We start from the raw sequence: 5,894 nt of genomic DNA, 5'->3' as shown, positions 1-5,894 counted from the left end.
TTTGCATCTCTTGAGTGATCAGTGATGTTGAACATTTTTTTTCATATATTTATTTGCCATTTCTATCTCTTCATTTGTGAGATGTATATTCATCTCAGATGCCCATTTTTGGATTGGATCTTTGAATTTTCGAGGCCTGATTTGTTTTTTTTAATTCATTACATTTCTGGATATAAGTCCTCTGTCTGGAGGACAGTCTGATATATTTGTCTCCCACTTTGTGGTTTGTTTTTCTCTGTTGGTGATTTCTTTTGATATGCAGAAGATTTTTTAAAATGATGAGATCCCAGTTGTTGATTCTTTGAAGTATTCCTCATGCTCTTTGATTTTGGTTCACGAACTCTTTACTGAATCTTATGTCCTCGAGATTCCTACCTACTTTATTTTCCAGAAGACTTAGTGTTTCAGTTTTTATAGAAAATAGACATTTTAGGTCAAAAAAGATAATTTAATTTACATAGAAACAGGTGATATAAAATCTGTGTGATATGTATAGGAAGAAAAATATGAAGAGTTACCAAAGGACATATAAAAATAAATTCCATAAGAAGTGAGATATCACATTTTAACAATTAAAAACATAGTTATATATGTCAATAATCATAAGTAAAAATAATAGCTTCCATTGATTTAATCAATATAGAAAATGGCTTAATATGGAAGCAATTCTAAAATTAAAAATTAAAGATTTTAAACTTGCAATAACAGTTGGCAAGACTTATGGAAAATAATGACATAGTAACTTAAATTATGGCATGATTTTCAAAGAAACAAAAAAGAGATATAATGATTAAAGCTGGGGTGTTCTCCCCTATTATGGTTGTGTCTACTTGTCCCCCTCCAAAACCTCATGCAGTCATTGGTTGAACTTCTAGAGTTTGTGATTAACTCATGATCCACTGGGATTATGGGTTTAAATTCTGCTGGGATTATGGGTGTGAGTACTGCATCCAACCTGGGCAGACAGCCTGAATGCCATATAAGGGAGACAGACCTGCTCTCTGTTGTCATTGTTGCTGTTCCTCTTCCCTTTTGCTCCTGCTATTTTGCTGTCTTCTGCCACCATGAACTGCTACCCTCTGCCATGTGCCACTCTGCCTTGGAGGCCATTGAGTATGGACTGAATCCTACTGTAATCGTGAGGTAAATAATCCTTTCCTTCCTTCAATTTTGAATGTCAGTATTTGTCCCAGCAATGAGAGAAGAGCAACTGAGACATCCCCAAAAGCCTCTTGTGTTTTGAAGATGACTGAATTGTGGGAGTACTGTGGTCCTCAGTGGTCTGATACACTAATGACTTCCTGGCTAAGTGTGCTATGAGGTGAGGGTGCCTGGTTGGAAGAGATGCTCACTGGGGTAACTCTCTCCCACCCTAGATCTTCCTTTCTCTCGGCTTCCTATCCACTGTGATTCAAGCAGCATCCTCCCTGGCAGGCCCTTCCACCACCCCAGTTCTGCGTTTTAACCTTCCGGCCATGTCCTGTAACCTCTGAAATGCTGAGTGGAGCCAACCTCTCCTTCTTTAAGAGGTGGCCTCAGACACTGTCCTGGTGAAGAGCAAGTGACTAAGACTGTGTATATGGGAAAATTATTGCAGCTAAATTTGTCTGTAAATACAGATTCATCATAAATTTTATTGCAATATATGATAAAGAGATAAGGAAATAACACATTTCTTTTTGGGGGGAATATTATATTTCTATCTCACATTGTATTAAGAGTCCAAGCAAATCAAAAATCTAAAACTGAAAAAAAAATTACCAGAGAACATAAGAGAAGGTTTTCATATTTGAAAACATGCATGAGACAGAATAAATTTGGGGGCATGGAATTTTACATTAGGTAACAGAAATAAATGAAAACAGTGTTACTGTTGAGGAGAGGAAATGTAACTCTTAAATGCTGTTACTGGGAGTGTCCACTACCATCAATTTGTCAATATCTAATGAGGGTGATGATGTGATACTATGTAAAAATGCATTTATAGAACAGTGTTCCCTAAAACTTGCAGTCTCTAACCCACAATAAGAAATAAATTATTGAAAACATGTCTTTTGCGTACATACCTATGCATACACGCAGCCTCAGAAAACAGGTGTTTTTATTGTGTGATGTACTTTGTTTAGTACATTACATTACATTTTATTTTATATCTTAAAAAATCTATAATTACTGTTTTGCTATTCATCTTTCTGTCACTGTAACAGACACCTAGATATCAACTTAAAAGGAGAAAAGGTTTCTTTAGATTCACAGTCTTAGAAGTGTTGATCTGCAACACTTCTAAGTCTCACTGCTTTTGGGCCAACAGCAGAACATTACATCAGCAGTTCAGAGGGGTGCAAAACCAGTCACAGCATGACCAGGAAGTGACAGAAGAGGATAATGGGGCCAGATTCCATTCCTTCCCTCAAGGAGCAAGACATGAAGACCTCCTGCCAGGCTCCAACTGTAGGCTCCCACCATCTCTTCATGATGCCATCACAAATGTCATGCCTTCACTAGAGAGATCTTTGGGAAGCTGAATCAGCTGCTTCCCTCAATACTAAACACCCCAATACACAGCAGAGCTTTATTCTGATTTGTGGTTTGCAGAGGACCCAGCCAATGGTTAGTAAGGCAGAAATGGTATGGCAGAAGAGCGTGGAGAGGGAGAGTGACCAACTGACATCAGGTAGGCAGGCCTCTAAGAGAAAGCAGGGAGGACCAAGGCTCCAGATGGTGCTCCTCCAGCTCACATTTCCAGTGACCCACCCCTCAGGCTCCAAACACGCAGGAAGCTGTGGGGCTATTTTATGTCTAAACCACACAGGGGCATTAAGATCAAAAGGAGTGCTTCTTGCCTCCAGACCCAAAGGTTCACGTCAGTCTTGTAATATGAGACACACTTAGTCCATCCTCGAGAAGTTTCTGTCTTTTAACTCCTTTCGCATTGTTCAAAAGTTCACATTTAAAGTCTCCTCGGAGACTCAACATAAACTTAGCTATGTGCTCGTGTAAAAATAAACAACAACAACAAAAAAGTATTGCATACTTCCAAGGTGCAGTAGCCAATGGCCACAGGGCACACATTCTTATTCCAAAAGGGAGGACTAAGGAAATAAGGAATTGACCCATACCAATCTACATACTCAGCCTGACAAATACTAAATTATAAAACTCTATGCCTGGCACCCGGTGCACACTGCAATGGGGTATGGGTTTCCAAGGCCTGGCCTCAAGGCCCTGCTGGTTACAGTTCATAGGAGCACCCTCCAGTGTGTTGGCATGCTGCCTGTTCCTTCCCTTCACAGATGCTCCATGTAGCTGGTGTCTCTAAGTTCCTGAGATCTCTCCTGCAGTTCTGACTTAACTCTCTCAGCCATTTCAGTTCATTGGGAACTGCTTGTAAAAACTTCAATCCTAAAACAGACAGAATTCTATGAAACTCAATTTTAAAATTACAAAAAAAGTAGCCCCAGGTACAAATGTGTGTCAAACAGAAAATTGTTTCCCTAAAAATGTCAGTACCCTAATTTTGTGATGTTATTCCTTTAAATGGTAAAAGAAATCTGCAGATATCATTAAGAATCTTGAGCTAGTTTCTTGAATTATCTAAGTGTGCTCAGAATAACCTCATGCAGAATTTTTCCGTGATGCACCAAACCAGAAATGGCAGCTTGGGAACATAGGTCTTCACTGCTGTCTTTTTGGAGGAAGGGTGGGAACAAGTCCAGGAAAACAGGAGGCCTTGAGAGCTGCAAAATACAGGGAAGCACATTCAGCTCTAGAGCTGCCCAGGGGGGATCATATTTGAGGCCCTTGACTTTTGTTCAGTGAGACCCACTTTGGATGTCTGAGCTCCAGGTATTTATATTACCTTGTGGTAGTAAATGTGTGTTTCTAAAACCTCTAAGCTATGGTAAGATTTTATAGCAGAAAATGTGTGCAATGAGAAAATGCGTAATGAGGAAATTATACAATCTGTGTGAGAGATACGGGAAGCTAGAGAGCTGGCATAGGTAGCTAGTTACAATGCTGTAATCATTACATGTATAAATGATAATTATATCATTATTTTAACTACAGCATAATGCCTATCATAAGGAAATGGATAAAGAAATGATAGCATGTTAATGTCTGGTATGCTATTATCATCAAAATAGAATTTAAAAAATATACATGAATCAGCACATTAAAATGCCTCGAACATGATCCTGAATGACTAAAGTAGTTTACATACTAGGGATTAAACTGCCATAGCATTTATGAAATTTGTTAAGATTAGAAAACTATATATTATATATAGATACTTACATTTAGCAAAATGATTGAAAAATGCTTTTGCTCATTCATTGTAGAGGTTTTATTTTGGAAATAAATCATACAATAGGTCGGAAACGAATTTCATATCTAATTTCCAATAAATCTGAAGCTTTTAGCATTTTATTTTTAAAATTATAAAATGGGTATATATGAAAGACTAAAGATGGGCCTGGGGAGATAGTTCAGTAGAATAAGCACTTGCCTGGCAAGCACAGGGTCCTGAGTTCAATCCCTGGTACCAAAAAAAAAAAAAAAGCAAGAAAGAAAAACTAAAGATAGAGAAATGCAAGGGATAGTATTTTAAGATCCAGCACATAGATTAAATGACAACAGTTCATGTGCTATGTGTGTTTAGACACATTGTTTGGATCCCTTGAGCTTTAATTTTCTACAACTATAAGAATTTCAAAATGTGTAATAATTTTTATTTGGTCTATTAGAAGAATAAGAAGAGATAATCTATGTAATATAGTTAAAAAATAGAAGCCCTTCACAGTACATGGTGAACTTAGTAGTAATTATTACTTCTTTCCCCAACATTGTTACATCTGAGCGGCTTTGATCCCTTTGGTGTGTTTATTCCTCTGTAAGAAGGAAGTGGAAGGGTGAACATCTGGGTAGCAACTTTATTTTAGTTCTATAATAATAGATTCAGAAAGCTACTGGGCCAAGCTGTTTAATTTTAGGGAAATTGAAAATGAAGGCTAAAAAAATTGTTGAGCTTTATATGTTCTGTGTACTTACTGTCCCTTGACATTCATATCATGCATTCTATTATAGATGAGATGCACCTGGCGCAGGTCCTGGGCTCTCTCTCCCACATGGATCTAAGTAAAAGTGCACCCTGAGTTCTTTACTCTCTCAGTTTATGAGCACACCAATAATGGTTCTTCTGAGTACTTTTGGATAACCTGAAATGCTTACCCTCTCGTATGTGCTCGTACAATTTTGATAAATTATTTTATATGTGTTCTTGGAATTTATAGTTATACACTGGATTATTTTGACAGGGTTTTCTCTAATTTGAAAATGAACATGTCATTCACTTTCTTTCCTGTGAAGTATGGTGTCCATAAGTCTTAGACTGATAGCGACATGTATTAATCTGATTTCTGCTTCTGTGACAGAGTACCTGAGATTGGGCAACTTTTTAGAAAATTATTTTTACAGTTGTGGAGCCTATAAGTCCAATATTAAGGTTGCAGTATCTGGTGAGGTCTCCCTTCTACATCATGATTATGGAAAGCATCACATGGCATGACAAAAACAGCTCATTTTCCTCCTTTTATTATAAGTCACAAATTTCACCTTAGGGACTCAACTATCATGATCTCATCATCTAACTCTCATCATCTCCAAAGGCCTTAACTCCAAACAATGTACAAATATGTGGAGATTATGTTGCTAACATAAATTCTGGGGGACCCATGCAAACCATTACACTGTGGCTAAGCAAGTCCAACAGGGCTTATACTTTCTTCCAAGATGTGTCAAATAAAGTGTGACTGATCTCTAAGGTCTCATTTAGAATTTAAATCTGGGTACTATATTGCCTTCCCCATCCTTAGCCCCTCCTCTTCTGAGTCTGA

Source organism: Octodon degus, unplaced genomic scaffold (assembly GCF_000260255.1).
Source record: "Octodon degus isolate 3935 unplaced genomic scaffold, OctDeg1.0 scaffold00125, whole genome shotgun sequence".
NCBI classification, from domain to species: domain Eukaryota; kingdom Metazoa; phylum Chordata; class Mammalia; order Rodentia; family Octodontidae; genus Octodon; species Octodon degus.
The sequence above is the reverse complement of the archived record's forward strand: the minus strand, read 5'-3'. Positions refer to the sequence as shown.